Source organism: Mesocricetus auratus, unplaced genomic scaffold (genome assembly GCF_017639785.1).
Source record: "Mesocricetus auratus isolate SY011 unplaced genomic scaffold, BCM_Maur_2.0 Super-Scaffold_100019, whole genome shotgun sequence".
Lineage (NCBI taxonomy): Eukaryota > Metazoa > Chordata > Mammalia > Rodentia > Cricetidae > Mesocricetus > Mesocricetus auratus.
Window position 1 is genome coordinate 20,498,083 of NW_024429200.1, and position 22,147 is coordinate 20,520,229.

Sequence of the window (22,147 nt, forward strand, 5' to 3'; positions counted from 1 at the left end):
TATGTTGAACAATTACTGTTTTATAAAAATTCTGTTTTGTAACATGAGGGTTACATATAGTAATTTTATTGACCATGTATTGCTTTTCTCAACAATATAAGACATATCTGAGAAAAAACGGAGGGAGATTTTTTTTGTAAAATAGATATTCCATGTCATCATTTCTGAGGAATTCAAGGTTATCAAAATTGTTTTTTCCCACTAAAATACACATAGGAATCCCCTGAGATAAGAGAAAAGATATAGGAAATTATCACTGAGTAGGATCGCATGTGTCTGTCCCTGGAAGGAAAACAATCACAAATGTGCTGTGGAAATCACACAACAGTACACATACAGATATATATGTACACATACAGAAACACATGAAATAAAACAATTAATAAAGTGTAGTAAAATCAAGACTATTTTAATAAAGAAATATCACTTTAATAAATGCACATCTACCTTACTCAATAATATAATGATGCAATAAATTATTTCACCACATATTACCCTAAATGGAAATTTATTTATTTTTTAACTACCAAAATTTCACTTTTACTTAGAATATTCTAGTTTGGTAATGTCATCAGCCTAGTTCCAGGAGCACAGTATATGTACTGTCTATACCTGCTGAGTTCCTCTGAACTCTTCCCCATCTCCATACTCACAGGCCAGGCTCTGGAAGTTCAGCTCATGGGGAAAAATTCTTAAGAGAATATTTTTAAGATGAGTGGCTACAAGGATTTCTCTTGTGATCTTAAATTGACTCCCCAAACAGACTCTTGTAGTGGCTGACATGGAATTATATCATCAAGCAGGCTGCAAAACTGTTCAATATTACAGACACTCAGAAATCATCTCTAATAACTTCCTTTTAAAACATGCTATTTCTTCATATCCTGTTTCATAAAACAGTGTCCCTACTTCATTATACCCCTTTTTTCATATATTTATCTGTCTGACCTCAAGGGCACAAATTAATCAAATCTTAACAGGTTCTGTAGTTCTGCTCCTTAATGGGCTTTGTACCTCCATCTTCAGAAATGTCCTGTGATAACATTCCTTCAAGAATTTGCTATTTCTTCTCACTTCAATAACACAAAGTAGATGCCCCTTTCATATCTTGAAAAGAACTTTTTCTTATACCTATTTTCCTTTCCTCAAGGACAGAAATTAATCACATTTTAATGGGATTCAGAACACCAATTTCTAAGTCATTTATGTAGTTTTGAAGTTTTTCTGTCTCCTTACTCCAGGAATTTGGGGGAATATAAAATGCTTCCATATTATGTATTAGAATTGGGCAAGCCCTACATTAGTTCATAATACTAAATTTCTGAGAGACACACTAGCTACATGCAATCATTGCAAAGAAATGGTAATAGACGTGTAAATCTCTTTACTTTTAAAATGACTCAGAGTATTTCAGAACAAAGAGAAATTTTGGGAAGGGAATCCTACTTTTAAGGTTTTTGTCCTCAACATATGTCCACAATAATTAAGAATGGGAGGAATCTATATATGCTAATGATTCACTTTTTGAACAATGTTATTAGGGAGCAACTTAGCTCTCTAAGTCCTGTAGTCACTGTAGAGAGAAAAATGATATATTATTTTTCTCTAAATAATGTAAACAAGACCCCTCTACAGTTAAAACTTAAAAGGTAAAGAGGAGGTGAAGGTATTGCACACTTGACAACAGGCAAATGAACGACTTCATTGTTTGGATATCAGACACCCATTTTCAAGACGCTAATATATTACCAAGTTTAACATGAAAAGATGTTGTGATGAGAAAGACATCAAGCAAGGCTCTCCTAGGATTAGTTTATTGGTTGAATGAGTGGCAAAGTAGGAAACATCAGGGAAAACTGTAATAGTTTGATCATCAAAATAAGAACTGTTTTTTTCCTGTTACATTGCCACTATATGCTAGTTCATTTACTGTACATTAACTGAATTCTTTCCTATAGATTAGTAATGGTTGTGTCACAGGAAAGGAAGAAAAACAACGTTTGCGTCTTCCATTATGTAGTGAACTGAAATTGAATGAAAGGGAGATTTAGTTCAAAATCAAGTTCTGAATCTAAGTGAGTGAACTAGGGCTAGACATTTTCATACACTAGAAAATTAAATTTGTTTAGTTTTATTGCAATTCCCCGGAATGAGTAGATACACAAAAGGAACAAATGGCAGTCCAGTGTTCTTTCATTTAGTGTGTGTGTGTGTTACAAAAGTTCTAGTTCCTAGACTTAGAATTACAAATTATTGTGAAGCATCATGTGAGTGGTGTGAGCTGGACCTAGTTACCTCGCAATAGCAGCAAGGGTTTTTAACTGTTAAGGTATTGCTCTAATCCCTACAGCTGTATTTTTGATATTCTTCTAGAACCTTAGTAAAAAGCCCCATTGCCAAGATGGTTGGATTCTGCAAATAAGCACTGAGAACTCCTTCCAGTGTGCCCTGTCATTCCTGTTTTCATTCTGCAGCTCACACATAATTCTATATTTCAGGAACTATCTGCTCAGTGCCCTGTGTCCTTCTAGAATCATAATAAAAGCAAATCTTACAATGATTCCTTAAGTTTTCCTTTTCCAAAGAAATAACATCCAAACTACATGTATTCTGGAAAACTCCAAATCTCAAATCCCTGGTAAAACATATAGTCTATTTATATGAACCATTTCTAGTTTCTGGTAACTGTTTGCTTTTTCTATATAAAATATAAGAACTTATTTTTAAATCTATTGTTTGTCATCATCATAGCTCCTTCCTAAATGTTATTATAAAAAAGCAATTTAATCTCATAGTTTTATCGTCCAGTCAATAATTATTTAAGAGTTTGTTTAGAATGCTGGTCCTGTCTACAGCAGACATTGTGAAAATTGCAATGAATTAATTTAATAACTTGCATTTACTTTTTTCTTTCTGGTTTGTTTATTTTGTTTTTCTAAACAGTTAATACAATAACCTCCCTTTTATTTAGTGTATGGGAAAGAAAGTCCATAAATAACTGAGCGACTAAAAAATGTAAATAATGAATAAGGAAGGCAAGAAAAGTGTTGCATACTTTTTGATGTTCATTTATCATGGTATTTAATAAAATTATAATTGAATTATAATAATTTTATATTAGTAATGAATAAATTAAACATTGTCGGAGAAAAATATAATTACTAGATCTAGTATAATTGCAATTAATATTTTGTATTCTTATGGTAGAAATCCTCAACTTAATGATAAAACTGAATTCCTGTAAAATAATGAATCAGAAGAGATTAGTTTGGACAATATACAGTCTGTCATAGATTTTTTCTGCATTACAGAGACAAAATAAATTTCAAAGAGTATTGTATGTTATGACTTATATTTGTTAAGAAATGTATGTTAAATTATTTTTATGTACATTCTCATCAATATTACTGTGATTAAGTGGAAAACAAACAAGACTGAAACAGACATTTGTTTAAGAAGTATTTGTTGAAGACTTCACAAATTAGTGTATAAATAACTGGGAATTCAGGGTGGTTTTTTAGAATTGTTGTGCACTATGTAAAAGACAATTTTATACTTTCAAATAGTTTCCGTGAACTTTTGTGTATGGACTTCGATAAGAAAGGGAGTACAATTGAAATAATGACATTACATCACACAAGCAATCTGTGTAGATCTCGGGGAAAACTTGTCTCCCGTTACTCAACAACAATCAAGGGAAAGAAGAAAGAATGTGTTCATTCCACAAGAGCTGGTCTCAAAAGTGAAGACTAGCCTATTAGATAAGCTGTAGTAGTTTTGGGATCAATAATTTCTTTTATTTTGTTTTTTTGTTTTGTTTTGCTTTGTTTTTTTGAGACAGAGTTTCTCTGTGTGAAGCCCTAGTTTTCTGAGAACTTTCTCTGTAGACCAGGTGACTTTGAACTAATAGAGCTCCACCTGCCTCTTCCTCTTTATTACTAGAATTAAAGGAATTCACCACCATGCTGGGCTGGGATCAACATTTTCAAGGAAAATAATAGATATCTGTTCTCAGAAAGATTTAAACAAAATAATAATTAAAATATATGATTTATCATATTTCAGTCATTGATTCTCCTGACATGGCCTCAAAGATCAGTTGCTTTCCTGTTCTAACTCCAGGAAACCAAACTGTTTGTTGTACTCCACAAAATATTTATAATTGAGGCAATTAATTTTGAAAACATACAAAGTTTTATGATCAAGTTTTCAGTATAATTTGTTTATAGTCAATCTTTCTAGAAATAATTAATTGTAGTTTTGACTCTCTCTTTGAAAATCTTTTGCTGAACATTATAACTATAAGATCAGCAGTTAGAACAAGTTACATTTCTACTCTCTAGAGCTTTGGTGAAAATATTTTACAAGGTGAAGAATAAAAGTGCATTATGATTTATGCACTCTGTGCAATGTTTCCTTGTATTTAATACAAAACTGACTCCTGTTGAAAAAAATGAGCCATCATCAGTATCTATAACTGGATATTGATACTGAATTCATGAATTAAAAATTGAACATTCACACAACTCATAATAAGTTCAGCTTTATAAAATGATATAATGCCATTCATGTGTGATCCTTTGAGACAGAATGAAGAATGGTTAGTTGTAGAATCACCACTATTAGATGCCAAATTTCTTCATGATGCATGTTGCCCTGAGTAACTTGTGGTTGCAATTTGTAATTGTAGAACATTATGGATGAAAGAATAAAATGCCTAAAATTTTAGATGACCACCTTTGAAAAACCTGGGACAGTAACGACCTGTCTGTATACAAAACAATACACTAACTGGGCTCATTTGTGTAAAAATGTTGGCACAAATTAAAAACGATAATGTTAGCTGAATTTTGAGCTATATGGTCAGTCAGAAGTAAATCAGGAAAACGTCTAGGTAAAATATAGTCAGAATTCTTTTTAAAACATAACTTTGTCCTCAGTGGAAAGTGTCTATAACTTGCAAAACTTAGAATCATTTTCCTCATTTTATAAACTATAAGTATAAAGAGTTGCAATGTTACCTCAGATGTACAAGGTTGACAGATATATATCACAACTCTAAAATTTCCTTTGCCTTGACCTGACATCTGGATTGAGTTTGTCCTATGTTGATTGAATGTTCTTGACATTTTGGAGGAGATAAAGCACTTACAGTGGATTTTCACTTGATTGAGCCTTGAGAGAGTTTTTAAAAATTCCGTAGTACTAAAGTTAAAAATAATACATTGTTCCTTAATTTGTTTTAGTCTATATTTCACAAACTAGGTTCATATGGCTTAGGTAGAAGATGTTAGTCTTTTTTTATACAATACAAACTATTTCATTTGATGTACTGGTGGAACTAGATGGGGGTGGAATTTTCAATTTATTTTCCAAGAAAACAGAACAGAGTTTCAATAACTCTCAAATAGTGTTCAAACAGCATTATGGTGGGGATTTTTCTGTACAAAGGTTGATAGTTACAGAGACTGTGTAACCAGCTGCACAAACTTGGTCTCACCTGGTATCTGAGGCTGAGGCTTATTAGAATTATTAAATCTCAATAGTCTTCATTTTTGTTTACATAAGAATGTTTGTGTCATGTGATTGCTGGAGTTCATAAAGTTAATGCTTTAATTAATCCATTATAATTAGAAATTCTGTATATTAATTTATACTTCATGAGGTATGTTGATCTACTTATATTGTTTCTTACTTGTATAAATCTTAGAAAGAAAAGTTTCAAAACGTTGGAGTTAATCATTATTTTTTTTTATTAAGACAAGAACTCATTACGTAGCCCTGCCAATTCCTGTTCTGAAATTCACTATGCAGACCAGGCGGTCCTGAAACTCACAGATATTTGTCTCCCTATGCCTCTGCCTCTGCCTCCTGATTGCTGGTGTGCCTGTATCCATGTCAAAAAAAAATCACAAACTTTACAAATGTTTGCTACTGTTAAATCCTTCTACAAACAAGAATTTCTTACCTATACTGATCCAAATACTAGATGCCTCTTCATCCATGCTTGCTTAAAAGTTATGTTACTTTCCCATCTTTGTGGGTAAAAAGTGGTACAAGATGAGATTTCTGTGGCATTGCATTAAAAAAGAAACCAACATGACAAAATTGATAAAACTATTTTCCTACCTCATTCATGTTTTGTCTTATTCCCTTTCTATTTTCTTCATTATTGTATTTTTCAAAAAAATAAAATGTATAATCCAGAAGATAATAAATCTAATATTTAGTCCAGAACATTATGTGAAGATCATGATTCACCATGGTTGTTCTTTCTTCTTCAATCCATACTTTAAAATTATTAATATATTTAATCACATATGAAGTCAAAATATTATAAATAAAAGTCACTGTATTGACACAGCATCAATAATGAGTTTTATATTAAATAATACATATAATCAGAATTAACTCAAAATGCAAAAATTACCTGAAATTAACTAAGGACTCAAAATGGAAAACTGTTGAAGTTATAAACATCAAACTGACTTTAATCCCTGATCACATTATATATTCTTTGTACTTAGATATTGTGTATTTCTCAGACACTCTCCAAAATGGAATAATCTCTGTTCTAAATAATAATAGTGTCTGTGTCGAAGTTTAGAGGCCATCTAGCAAGGTATATGCACCAATAATGGCAAGTGTGCTCGTCTCATTTAAAATCTGCAATTTGCCCATATTTAATATTGTTGGAAAATGAATAAAGAAACTATTATAAAATAATGGTAAATTACATTCTGAAATCTCAAAAGACACAACGTATTTATATTCTAACATTTTGAATTAGTAGATTGAATAATTAAGTTGGATAGCTTATTGTCTTTGTGGATTCAACTTACTTAGCATAATAATTTAAAATAAAATATTATTAAATGAGCTATTTGAATGCTTATCTGAAGTAACCATTTATATGACTAAGATATAAAACCTTGTTGTATGTTATAGCAAGGTCATAATGTATAAGCACTGTTAAATTGGTAGAGAGATGTTGGATGGCTGGATGGATAGATGGATAGAGATGGAGAGATAAAGAGACGGATGATAGATAGATATGAGGATAGGTAGAGTTTTTAGGGTTATTTTTTCTTGATTAGTTTTATGCAATCGAGATCAACCCGTCTATGTCACTTTGTAAAATATTAAAAGAATGAATATCACTTACTCTAACTGAGAAAATAAGCCAGAAATTAAATCTTTCACCTAATTGGTCTATCTGGGTTTAAGTTTTCACTTGCCTCAAACATTGAGTAGTTATTAATGGCACTGCTAATCTCTTAGCATGCAAAGGGTATCTGAATTCAATTCTTTTACATAAGCAATCTTGCATTCCAAGTCAATCCTGGGGAGTTTACAAAAATTTTATGTTACACAAACTTGCTAAGCTATATAGACCTTACAGTAAAACTTATTTCTTCATCATATAATACTTTAAGATCATGTTATCTTGATGTACTAGTAAGCATTTCAAAAGTTTAGAACTGCTGAATATACTATATAATTCTTATAGATCAAATGCGCACTCGACAAAGAGAAAGTTGTTAATGGAAATGATTATTTATTCTCATATTAAAGTAATTATGTGTATTTGTGTGTCTATATATGTATACAAGAAGGAGTTCCCATTCCCATTGGGACAAAGACTTTTTAATCCCCTGAACCTGAACTTACATGTGATTGTGGGTGCTGGTAACTGAGCTCAGGTCCATTGGAAGAGTGATAAATGCTCTTAAAACCTGAGCTACCTGGTCAGACTGAATAGAATAATTCTTAACATGAACATCTACATTTTAATTTTGTCAACATTTCTATAATAAGGCAAATAAGAACTTTGAGGGTCAAGGTTGAGTGTCATGTCTCATTAAATAAGGGGTCAGAGCTGGGCGTAGTGAATTGATTTTATATTGACAATTGTGCTTTATGATGGATTCATTGTATAATGATATTATTGTAAAATAATTTGTTGGTGAAATTATTATTACTATAAACTATACAATAAATTTTTATTGAACTTAATTTTATTATAAATAATTGAATAAAATGGTTATTTGTTATGGAAAATATGAGGTCAGACTTAGCTTGACAAAGCATGTCACTGTGACATTTCCTGCGAAGCTATTTTTACTACCTACAGCCCCATATCTCATGGCTAATTGGCCACAGAGACGTGAGTAGCTTTGTTCTAAAGCACTGTTCCCATGTAATGTCCATTCTTGCTTCTGTCCCATAGTAATGATGCCAGTTAACAAGGACTAAATAACCAGGAGCTAAGTAAATCTTCTTTCAGTTAAGTTGTTTTCTCTGGTATCTGTCCAAAACATTGTGAAGACTTATACATGCAGCATCTCTATTGGAATTAACTTACTCCTACATAGTTACTTTTCTTTTACTGTATTATTTGTGTATGAACACACAATGGAAGCATATTGCAAGGCACTCACAAGCTCTACCACACATACATTGTGCATAAAGTCTCTACTCTTACAATCGTAGCTGTCAGTTATTTTATGTTGGGGACTAGCCCCTACAGCGCCTATGAGTTTTTTGTCAGCTGGTAGCCACAGGTGCATCCTGTTTTCTAGTCCTGGCTTACTGCCCCAGCATTGCCCCACTAACATCAGCATCTAACAGGAGGATAATACGCTCTCTTCCACCTGAGGTTTTTCCACTGTGTTGTAAATCCATATATAAGACTGCTCCCTCCTACAAGAGAGAGACCTCTTAGCACTTGCAATAAAGACACACATGCACACATTCTCCTGGCAATAAAGGCAGCACATGCATTCTCTTAGTACAAACACCTGGACATCTTGTCTTTCTTTTCCTGATACCCTGGACTTGCTTGTGGCGCATGCACTGCAATTTTACATTTTCAATTCATACTTAAACTTCAGTATTGATACCATCACTAGGAAATTCTATTCTCCAAGTGGTAATGCTGGACTGCTCATAATAAGTTCATAACGTATTTTTTTCTAAAGCCAAACTGCATCCCTTCTTTCACCTTGATCAGCTCAATACAGAAACACAGCTTTTAAACAAAGGTACAGAGCACTGAGAGCCAAGGGAGGTTCTTAAAGAGTTCATGCTGCTGAAGCATCTCAAAATATTGATCTGAAAAAGAAAGCAAATGGAATAGCACATTGATCGGAAAGAAGGAAAAGCAGGCGAAGGCAGAACAGAGAGAGACATCAGTCCTGCTAAAGAAATGGTGTGCAGCTTGCTGAGAGAACTGAAGCAGAGTATAAAGATGAAAGTGTACGGAGACTTTCAGGTGAAGCTAGAAGGATTTTGATCAAATAACTCATACTTTGAAAATTCAAAGTGAACCCCATAGAGAGTGAAAAGTTTTAATATAATCCCTAGCAGTTCGAAAGATACTAAACAGAAGATGTCCTGTGCAGACTCCATATCCTATTACTAGGAGTCTTTACTAGCCAGGCAAGACTTTCAATGGAAAGACTGGGACACCAACCCAACCACAAAACTACAATTTGTCCTGCCCGCAAGGTGCGCTGGGATAAAAAGTGGTATAGCTCATTGGAGAGTGGCAAACCAACTGTTCTAACTCGAAGCCCACACCACCAGAGGGAGCACATGCTCAACACTGCATGGATGACCAAAAACAAGAGGCTGTGTGTCCTAGAGACCTAAGATATAACCAGACATGACAGGCAAAAAAAAAAAGTCAATGAAATGATTCCTAATGATATTCTGCTATGCTTGTAGACCAAAACCCAGCATAATTATAATCAGAGATGTTTAATTCAGCAACTGATAGGAGCACATGCAGACACCCATGGCCAAGCATTAGGTGAAGCTCCAGGAAGCCTGCAGAAGATGGTGAGTAAGGTTTATGGGAGCCAGTGTATTCAAGAACACCATAAGGTCACAGCCCATTGAAACAACCATCCAGGGCCTCATAGAGGCTAAAATATAGTGATGCAACAATCAGGAAGTCTGTATAGGTCTGACCAGGTCTCCCACATGTATTATGGTTGTGTAACTTGGTGTTCTTGTGAGAGACCTAGGGGCTGTCTCTGACTCTTTTGCCTGCCCTTGGTACCCTTTTCTTCCTACTGGGTTGTCTCATCAAACTTTGATATGAGGCTATGTGCCTAGTTGTAACTTGTTATGCCATGTAAAGACTATATCCCTGGGAATTCTGCTCTTTTATGAAGGGAAAGGTAGTAGGAGTGAATCTGGAGTAGAGAGGAGGTATTTGGGGAGCAAATGGGAAGAGAGAAAGGAGGAGAAACTGTGGTCAAGATGTAATGAGAGAAAAATGAAAAATTTTAAACTAAAGAAAAACACAACTTGTCCAACATAAACAGAGCTATATAGACCAAATTTTAGCTGTTTTTTATGCCTGAACATGGAAGATTTAAATAGCCCCTAGTCTCAATAGGTTTGTTTCTCTTTGTGTATCCTCTTAGCTATTGTCAAATCCAGTGATAACAATGGTCTAAATGTAGGATCCACCGTGAATTCACCCTTGGATAGAACCACTGGGCAAATAACTTAAAGCTTGCTTTCAATCCCAAATTTCCAGTGTTTTCCATGATAAGTGTACTCAAACCTTTCTAATCCTGTATAATCTCAGACAATTTAGATTACAATAGAATATAATGATGTGATTGGTCAAATGTGAACATAATTATGGTGAGTTTTCATCCTGGTACATTTTCCTCATGGCTGACACCAGCATCTCTACCAAAATTCATATAAAATTGGCAATCTTTCCAAACCCCATCCTTTAAACTAATTGCATTTATTGTTACCTTTAAATATTTTTATGTAACTGGCCACCTGTCCAAATCATTATATCCATTTATTACTAAATTTTGTTTAGACCAAATTACACAAAGCTAACAGTAGGTGCATATTCCTGCAGTGTGCCTGCTTGAGAAGAATGACCACCCTGTGCCATTCCTGGCTTCAACCCCTGCACCATACAATCTATTTCCCTTTTGTGAGAATGAAGATAGGCTTTTCTAAAAATCATTTTAACAACAAACTCACTAATTTAAGGTATTTTAGTGATCTCACATATCAGAGCCATCTTGTCTTCTATATAACACAACTCAGAGAACTATTTTAAAATTTTTAATTGATTTCCAATGTTTTCTTCTATGAATACAAATTTCAAAAACTTCATGAGATTTATTCGGGGACTCTTGTCCATTTTTTTCTTCTCTGGGAGACTATGTATGTCTCTTTTAAGGTCCTCCTTGTTTCTTAGCTTCACTTCAGGTATGGCTTATAAACTGGTAATCCTTTGCTCTAAGTCTCATATCCACATATGAGTGAGTACATATATTTGTCTTTTGGTGACTTGGTTACCTCACTCAGGATGGTTTCTTCCAGTACCACCTATTTGCCTATGAATTTCAAGATGTCATTGTTTTTGTTTTGTTTTGTCCAATGAGTAAGTATTCCATTGTGTAAATGTACGGCATTTTCTTTACCCATTCCTTGATTAAGGGGCATCTAGGTTGCTTCCAGGTTCTGACTATTATAAATGATGCTGCTATAAACATAGTATAACAGATGCCCTTGTTATATGAATGTACATCATTTGGGTAAATGCCTAAGAATGGAATTGCTGTATCTTGAGGTTGACTGATTCCCATTTTACTGAGAAACTGTCATACTGATTTCCAAAGTGGCTGTATGAGTTTTCACTCCCACCAGCAATGGCAGAGTGTTCCTCTTTCTCCACCTCCTCTCTAGCATTAATTGTCATTGGTGTTTTTTTATTTTAGTCATTCTGACAGGTGTGAGATAGTATCTCAGAATTGTTTTTATTTGCATTTCCCTGGTGGCTAAGGATGTTGAGCAATTTCTTATTTCTTAAGTGTCTGTTAGCCATTTTAGATTTCTCTACTGAGAATTATCTATTTATTACTGTACCCCAATTTTTAATTGAACTATTTGCTGTTTTGGTTACTATTTTATTGAGTTCTTTGTATAGTTTGGAAATCAGCACTGTGACAGATGTGGGGTTGTTGAAGATCTTTTCCCATTCTGTGGACTGCTGCTTTGTCTTGCTGACTTTGTTCTTTGTCTTTTCTCAGTTTCAGAATGCCTCATTTATTAATTGTTAATATCAGTGTCTGTGCTACTGGCATTATATTCAGAAAGTAGTCTGCTGTACCAATTCACTCAAGGTAGCTCCCAATTTCTCTTCTAATACGTATAGTGTGGCGAGCTTTATGTGGATCCATTTGTACTTATGTTTTGTGCTGGTGATAGAAACAGACCTATCTACAATCTTCTACATGCTAGCATCCAGTTATGTCATAACCATTTGCTGAAGATACTGTCTTTTTTCTATTGTATAAGTTTAGCTTCTATTGTATACAATAGCTATACTATTGTATAAGTTCATAAGTGTGTGGATTGATATTAGGGTTTCAATTTCGATTCCACTGGTCTACGTGTCTGTTTTCATTTCTATATCCACTAAACATGTTTCATGGTAATTACTAAATATGAGATGATAACAAAGTGTTGTAAATACACTTTGTTACTAGTAGTAATCTTGTGTGCTTCTTTTTACATATTGTAAATCTGACAATACTTTCCACAATGGACTAATTTGACAGTGCATTTCTGTAAGGATGCCATATAAATTAAGGTCCTAATAGAAATGAAAATGTACAACCCATCATTCAAGTGGTAGAAATGCTGCTAAATATCCTAAAACATTTTCAGGGTTTTCACATTTTTTTCTCAACATACAATAGTATTTCTTTCTTCTGGCTGAAATGATTACACATTCATAAAAGTAGTTATGTATTTTAAGACAACTATATTTTGTTCATTTTTTTGTGAAATACATCCATATCAACATCAATACTCCAATACACTAGAATGCAGCAGACCAGATGAATATGAAAATTTTTCTTTAGAGTGAGTATTAAATACTGGGGATAAAATTACTGTATGCCTTTTCTTTTTCTGTTGTGTTTTTGCTGCATCTGAAGTCATGTAATGAAGAATATATTTTCTGTAAGTTGTGCACAAAATCACAGATGTATGCTACATAGTTCCTTTATCAACTTGACTCCATATCATCTTTACACAAAAGATGCTTAAGTTTCAAGCATGGTTTCAACAGTTTCAACTTCCAACTTCTGAAATAAACACCCTGGAAAGATAGAATTCTCTGTGACTGACTGTGTTCTGAGATGCCCATAACACACTAAAATAAAATCTACCAACTAGAATAATTTAGCAACGTCTGCCACAAGGGAACTGTGTATAAACTGCTATACCAGAAAAATCAATTTAAAAAATGAGATGAAAGTGAATGCCACAGACAAAGTCAATGAAAATATTATATAATAATGTGTGGATATTAAATATGAAATTAGAAAAGGAAATGAGAGAAAAATGTTAAAGCCATTGACATTTCTTCACAAAAGTGTATGCGTGTACATGTGCATGGGTATGTTCATGTGTATGTATGTATGTATGTGTGAATGCACTCATCTGTGCTTGCAAATGTACACATGCAAGTGTGCATGCGCGTGTTACCTTCTAATTGCAAACAATTTCAAGTGTGTCCCTGTACCAGAGTCCTTGCGCCACAGAATTTATATCTTTTTAAAATGTGTTTAGTATTTTTGTTGAACACAAATTCTTCTCTCACAGACATATCTCTCTCACAGGGTCCCTTCTCTCCAGACCTACAATTTTTCCCCCTCATCTCCTCCCTCCCAAATATACTCCCCCTTCATTTTCTCTTCAGAAAAGAGCAGGCCTCTAAGAGACTACAGTTAAACCTAAGAAAACAAGTTACAATAAAACAAGTCAAAAGCCCTCATATTGAGCCTGATCAAGGTAATCCAATTGGAAGAAGAGGCCCAAAAGTGTCCTAGATACACATTAGGGGTTCACATAAACACCAATATTACAGCCATAATATATATACAAAGTACCTCGTGCAGACTCACGCAGGCTCTGTGTGTTTGCTGCTACAGTCTCTGTGAGACCATGTGAGTGCATGCTGTTTTAGCCTCTTGGAGTTCTTCATCCCTTGTGACTCCATCATCTTTCCTCCCCATTTTCCTTGGGGTTTACCTAACTTGCAGGGGAAGGACTGGATGACAACGTATGATTTAGACGTTCTCTTTATAATGTGTGTCTGTGGGTCTCTACACCAAGTCCCATCTATTGTTGAAGGAAGCCTCTCTGATGACAACTCAACAAGGCAATGACTTGTGAGTATAGCAAAATATTATTAGGAATCATTTCATTTGATTAATTTGGGGGGCAGTTATTTTTTTGTCCACCCTAGGTCCCTGGGATATACAGTCTCAAGTACCTGGGTATCAAGGCCTCATAGCATGAACCTGAACGTCAAGGTAACCTACACATTGGTTTTTCACTCCCACATACTCTGTGCCCCCATTGCGCTAACATATCTTGAATGCAGAACATATATTAGGTTGAGCATTTTGTGACTGGAAAGCTGTCCATGTTTCTCTTTCTGAAGCCTGCAGAATCCCTTCTAAGTATTGGTGTATTAATAAATATTCCTTTTCATTTATCTTTTCTCCTCTTATAAAATTGAATTGTGATATATGTCTATATCCTTATATTATCTTTTATCTGTAGGTTTTGCCTTTATTGCTTATTTTGGTGTTTACAATCTTCCTATTTGGTGCATTTTTGTCACATTTTGCTTTGCTTTCCTATACCTGTACATATCTCCTGAAAGTGTCCAAATATTCCTTATCCAGCCAAATGTCATGAAGCATTTCCCCTTTGTTTCCTTCTAGTAGCAATCAAGTTCCAAGTGTTACATTTGAATATTTATCCTCTTGAATTTCATTTTTAAGTGATGAAAGGTAGTCTTATTTAACTATTTAAAGACTTCATATTAAACTTACCAACACATTTTATGAATGAGAATTATCTTTCTTCAATGTGAAAAATTCCATTTTTATAAAGAAACATGTTTGTTTCTTTCATAAATATACGTTTGTTTCTAAGCCGTGTATTGAATAAAACCACTTACGTGTTTATTTTAATAGCACAACTGTGATGCTTAAGTTTCTATAACTTTGCATCACATTTTAGGTCATGAAATATTATAGAGTCAGTTTCATTCTTTATGTTCACTATTGTTCTGCTGATGAGTGACTTTTGTTATTCCCTAAATCCCAGTAGTTTTATGACAAATAACATAGAATTTTCAGTCAGGGGACAGTAACTTTGTAGACTGACTCAGAAAGTGTGGTCATTTTGGCAATATTCCTTTTCTAATTCATGGACAGTGATATCTTTTACTTCTCCTCTTCCTTTTTCGAGTATTATTTTATTTTTGCATATATGTGAATGCATGCCATATGTGACTTGATGCCTATAGAGTCCAAAAGAAGGCAGAAGATTTCTAGATCATTTGATGCCCTGCGTGGCAATTGTGAAATGAACTTGGTTCTTCTGGAAGAGTAGCAAACATTCTTAACCACTGAATCAATTCTGCCTCATTTCTAGAACCAATGATAGTTTCTGTTTCAGTTTTACCTTTTTAGTAAATGATAACTGATGAATAATGTTACACACAAACAGGTATTGGAACTTCCTGTTTTAAAACATGAATAAGAACTTCCTTCTTCAACTGCATTGAAGACGGTATTGAGGAAACCATGATGAGTTAATGCCATTTTTTTTTCTGGTGACAGAAAATGCCACTGGAAATTGTTTGGTCCTGTTTTACAGACACTTTTAGCCATGTGTATACTATTGAAGATGGAAAGTGTAATCATATATAAGGTTTAATTATTTAAAAACAGAATCTCTTGATCACTAATTGGGCAAATCTAATGCATTGTCTTATGTGCATCCATTAGTGGAAGACAGAGAAAATAAAATCTATGATTTTTAGTAAGTGACCTATGCAATCTTTCTTAAAGATCTAATCTGTTGCCCAGATGTTTCTGATATTTGCTGCTGTTGTCAAAGAATTGTCAAAAGTCTTCTTTTTTATTTCTTTTAATTTGAATTAGAAACAACCTTATTTTGCATATCAATCCCAGTTCCCTCACCTTCCCATCCTCTCATGCCCTCCACCAACTTCCCATCCTATCCCCTTTCTGATCCCCAGTGAGGATGAGGCATTATATGGGGAAATCATAAAAGTATGTTACAGTAGGGCCTAGGCCCTTCCCCAAGTGTGTAGGTTGAAAAGAGATCCCACTATGGGGAGTGTGCTCCCAAAGTCCACTCATTCACTAAGGATAAATACTGATCTAGTCACAGAGGCTCCATAGACTACACAGGTCTCCTAACTGACACCCACATTCAGGGGACCTAGGAAGTCCTATGCTGGTTTTCACAGTTTGGGGTCCATGAGCTCCTCCTTGTTCAGGTCAGCTGTTTCTGTGAATTTGACCAGCTTGGTCTTGACCCCTTTGCTCATTACTCCTCCTTCTCTACAACTAGATAACGGGAGTTCAGCTCAGTGCTTAGCCGTAGGTCTCTCCTTCTGCTTCCATCAGCTACTGGATGAAGGCTCTAGGATGGCATTTAAGGTAGTCATCATTCGCATTATGGGGAAAGGGCATTTAAAGTAGCCTCTCCATTATTGCTTAGATTCATAGTTGGGTTCATCCTTGTAGAATTCTGATTATTTCCTTAGTGACAGATTTCTCTTTAAAACTATAATGGCTCCCTCTATCAAGGTATCTCTTTTCTTGCTCTATTCTCTTGCCCCATGACTCAATTTTCCTGCTCCCTCATGTCCTCCTCCCACCTCCTCTTCTCCTTTTCTCTTTCACCTAACTCCCTCTCCCCTTCCCCATCCTGTGCTCCCAATTTGCTCATGAGATCTTGTAAGTCATCCAAAGAGAAAGTTTGAGAAGTATGATTCTTCTGTATTTTTAAAAATGATACATGTAGCTTCTCCCATTCTTCCATTCTGTGCTATGTCCATTAGATACTGTGCCTAACTTTGAGGCAATGGCAGAGTCCATTTCTTATTCTTAATTAGGTTTATGTCATGAAAGTTTTATATCATCTGGATAGCCATAATTTCCAACCACTTTATTTTTTATTTGAAGAGACTGTAAATATACCCATCTATTAACTTTCATATCCTTTAATACACAGTCTCTAAAACTTATCTGAATAGAGTATGACATTTATTCCTCAACTTGGTTTTGGTACAGAGGCATATATATATATATATATATATATATATATATATATATATATATATATATATCTTCATTCATTTCACTCCAAACATTATACCTGTTTTCTTTCTTAGCACTGGTAGTAGTATATTGGATAGATAACATTGTCTACTTCAACAGGAGTTTAAAGCGTGACAAAATGAGTTCATATAGTTTTTTTTTCTTGGGAAAATGGAGATAAAATTAATTCAGATTCTGTTGGTTTTACTAAGCTTTTTTTTCAGGTAAAAAGATTGCACAGGAAATTAGAAAGAACGACATCTATAGCATAAACAATTATAACACAATATTTCCTATGAAATATCATTTTGTCTGAGATGATTGCTTCAGAAAAGGTAGTGGAAAACATCAAGAACAGTTAAGGGAGATGAGAAGAATATTAGCAGAAGCAGAGAAATCTTCACAATGAGATTGAAGTTTGCATAGTGTCACTTTATACACACTTAAAGTTTCTTTTCTGTTTGCATTATCCTTCAAAAATAACCTGTTAGATGACATTACAGTCTTTTTCCCCTAGTGCCACAAGGCCTTCTGGTCTATGTGGTACTGGGATTGCAGGTTTCTCTTCCACAGAACAGGGTTTCTGAAAGTTGTCTAGAATAAAACCTACTTTAAAAAGTACCAAGTGAGATCTAAAAAATGGTGAGAAGGTAAAAATTAGTACTATGCTCATAAATGATTGATGACCAAGGACAGAAATAAATACCACACACATAAAGCCAAGATGATTGTTTGGGCAACTAACAGAGACATCCTCTTTCAGATTGCATTTGCCTTTGTAGAAGGGGACATGTTCAGCATACGCACATGAACTGAGAAAATATGGTGTGAAAGTTGGCCTTACAAATTATGCTGCAGCCTATTAAACTGGCCTGCTGTTGACCAGCAGGCTTCTTGACAAGTTAGATATGGACAGAGTCTATGAAGAGAAAGTGGAGGTGACTGGAGATAAATATGATGTGGAAAGCATTGATGGTCAGCCTGTTATCTTTACTTGCTATTTGGATGCATGTCTTGCCCAAACTACAACTGGCATTAACGCTTTTGGGGGTCATGAGGTAAGTTGTGAATTGAGGCTTATCTCTTCCTCTAATAGTAACAAAGAATTCTCTGGTTGTGATTCTAAAAGCACAGGGTTCATTGCAGAGGAATGACAGAAGTACAGCCCAAGCAAGAATGTTGCAGACAACATGTATTGCCTAGTGAAGAGGATGAAGATGATTATAAGAACAAGTCTCTCAATATGTAAAGAACAGAACCCTAGACATAATGGAAGGGATGTATCAGAAAGCTCATGCTGCTCTCTGAGAGATTCCAGTCTATGATCAGACGCCTGAAAGAAGTGAAGATGAAGAGGTAAATTTGTCCCAAATATCCTTTACCCAGAAGAAAGATCAGGTTGTTCTAAAGAAGGCAAGCTTCCTCAGAGCTAAGGAATGGGCAGCTGAAACCTAAAGCAATTTTCTATGAGAAAATGAACTTACTTGACCAAGAAGCTAAACAAAAATATCTTGTAATTTTCTAAAGTATCAGTGGCTTAGAATTTGCCTATATAGAGCAGAATGCTTGATGCTTTCTACAGGCACCCCAGTGGCAACATCTATTATAATGATGGGACAGGTTCCAAAAGAAAGGAATTAATGCTTACTTCCTTGAATACTATTAACCTTATATAATTTAAAAATAATATTATGTACACAAAAGAACAGCAGGTGCATTTAATCACCAAAGCATCTCTCTTGCACCCAAATCAAAGATTTTATTTCTCTAAGAAAACCACATGGCACTGACCTCCCTGAACTATATGATAAAAACACAGTTAACTTTCTATGAAAGTTCCAGGGATATTGGAAACATACTTGCAAATTTATACAATAGTGAGTCAGACTGATCACAGTCTATAGCATCCTCAGCAATGATGACATCAGGTTTAATTTTTGCTGCAAACACAGCTGGAAATAATGACTTATCGTGTTTTATGTGAAACATATAAAATATAAAATATTACTGGACAGATTTCTATGTACTTACTGTTTATCCATATATTATTTAGACAAATTCATTTTCATTTTTAAGTTTTATAAAATTAATTTTTATTTAAAATCATCTTACTTTACACACCAATCAAAGATCCTTCTCTCTCCCATCAGTTCTTTCCCCCACCACCTCCGCATTCTACTCCCTATCCACTTCTCAGGGAGGGTAATTCCTCCCATGGTGGATCAACATAGTCTGGCATATAATTTGAGGCATTACGGAAACTGTACCGCCTATATCTAGACTGAGATAGTGTCCCTCGATAGGAAATGGGATCCAAAAACCCATTTGTGCACTAGGGATAAAACTAGTTCCACTGCCAGTGGCCCCATGGACTGCACAAGCCCCCCTACTGACACCCATGGTTTTATTCATAAGCTGCTTCCCCAGCTCTCAGTTCATGAACTCCCACTTGCTCAGGTCAGATGTTTCTGTGGATTTCTCCCTCGTGCTTTTGACCCCTTTCCTCATCACTCTTCCCTCTCTACAACTGGATTCTAGCTGTGAATCTCTGCTCCTGCTGAGTGAGGTATCCCATTCACAGAAAGACAAATATGGTACATACTCATTCATAAGTGGATATTAGACATAGAGAAAAGGAAAATCAGCCTACAATCCACAACCCCAGAGAAGGTAGGAAGTAAGGAAGACCCTAAAAGAGACATACATGGACTCCCCAAGAAGGGGAAATGGACAATATCTCCTGAGTAAATTGGGAGCATGGGGGTAATGGGAGGAAGGTAAAAGAAAGAAGAGAGAAGGAGGAGGGAGAACATGAGTTATCAGAAAGGTTAAGTTGGAGGAAGAACAGAGAAGGAAAGCAAGGAAAGAGAAGGAGGTATTATAAGCTTAAGGAGAAAGCTAGAACTGGGGAAATTTCCCAGAATCTACAAGGAAGACTTCAACTAAAAATGTAAACATGGAAAGATGTCCCATGCTCTTGGATAGGTAGGATCAATGTAGTAAAAATGGCAATCCTGCCAAAAGCAATCTACAGAGTCAATGCAATACCCATTAAAATCCCAGCACAATTCTTCACAGACGTTGAAAGAACAATAATCAATTTTGTATGGAAAAACAAAAGACCCAGGATAGCCAAAACAACCCTGTTCAACAAGGCAACGTCCAGAGGCATCACCATCCCCGACCTCAAGCTCTATTATAGAGCTATAGTCCTGAAAACAGCTTGGTATTGGCACAAAAATAGACAGGTAGACCAATGGAATTGAATTGAAAACACTGATATTAACCCACACACATATGAACATCTGATCTTTTACAAAGAAGCTAAAAATATACAATGGAATAAAGAAAGCATCTTCAATAAATGGTGCTGGCATAACTGGAGGCTGGCATGTAGCAGAATGCAGATCGATCCATGTTTATTGCCATGCACAAAAGTCCTAATGGATCAAAGACCTCAACATAAATCCAGCCACACTGAACTTCTTAGAAGAGAAAGTGGGTGGTACCCTTGAAAGAATTGGTACAGGAGTCTGCTTCCTGAACATAACACCAGCAGCACATTCACTGAGATTGACAATTAATAAATGGGACCTCCTGAAACTGAGAAGCTTCTGTAAGGCAAAGGACACAGTCAGCAAGACAAAAGGCAGCCTACAGAATGGGAAAAATATTCACTAATCCCACATCTGACAGAGGGTTGATCTCCAAAATTTACAAAGAACTCAAGAAGCAAGTCTCCAAAACATCAAAGGACCCAATTAAAAAGTGGGTTGCAGAACTAAATAGAGAATTTTCAATAGAGGAGTCTAAAATGGCTGAGAGGCACTTGAGAAAGTGCTCAACATCCTTAGCCATCCAGGAAATGCAAATCAAAACAACTCTGAGATACCATCTCACTCCTGTCAGAATGGCTAAAATCAAAAACACCAAGGACAATTTATGCTAGAGAGGATGTGGTGAAAGGGGACACCACTCCTTTGCTGGTGGGAGTGCCAACTGGTTCAGCCACTTTGGAAATCAGTTTGGAGATTCCTCAGAAAAATGGGAATAAAGCTACCAAAAGACCCAGCAACTCCTCTCTTAGGCATATATCCAAAAGATGCCCATTCATACAACAAAGATGTCTGTTCCACTATGTTCATAGCAGCATTATTTGTAATAGCCAGAACTTGGAAGCAACCTAGATGTCCCTCACCCGAAGAGTGGATAGAGAAACTGTGGTACATTTACAGAATGGAGTACTATTCAGAAGAAAAAAACAATGGAATCCTGAGATTTGCAGGCAAATGGAGGACACTAGAAGAAACCATCCTGAGTGAGGTAACCCAGTCACAAAAAGAGAAACATGGCATGTACTCTCTCATATATGGATTTTAGACATAGATCTGGTGAGTGCCAGCCTACATTCCCATGGCCAGAAAGTCTGGGAAACAGAAACTTCATTCAGTGGCTGATGGAAGAAGAGTCAGACTCCCTTGGTTAAGTACTGAGCTGAACTCAAGAAAGCCAGTAACAGAGAGAGGAAGGACTGATGACCAAAGGGATTAAGACTGGGCTGGTTTAACCCCCCAGAAACCGCTGACCTGACAAGGGTTAACTCTTGAACCCCAGGCATCAGCCTGGGAGTCCAGAATGGGACTGATCAAGACCCCCTGAATGTGAGTGTGAGGAGGCCTAGGTAATCTATTGAGCCTTGGGCAGCAGCAGATCAGTACCCATCCCGAGTATACACACTGACTTTGGACTCCCATCAAACAATGTGAGGTGCACTCTCACCCTGAACTCTTGGGGAAGGGTCTAGGCCCTGCCCTATATGAAATGACAGATTATGGACACCCCCATGGATGGCGTCACCCTCCCTGGGGAAATGAGGGGATAATGGGGGGGGGTTGGGGGTAGGGCACGGGAGGAGGGGTGGGAAAGGGAGAGGGACCTGG

At 35.7% G+C, this 22,147-nt stretch overlaps 1 pseudogene; it reads left to right on the forward strand.

Moving 5' to 3' along the window:
- Positions 1-17,745: 17,745 nt before the first annotated feature.
- Positions 17,746-18,662, forward strand: LOC101842003 (annotated as a pseudogene).
- The last annotated feature ends 3,485 nt before the right edge of the window (positions 18,663-22,147 follow it).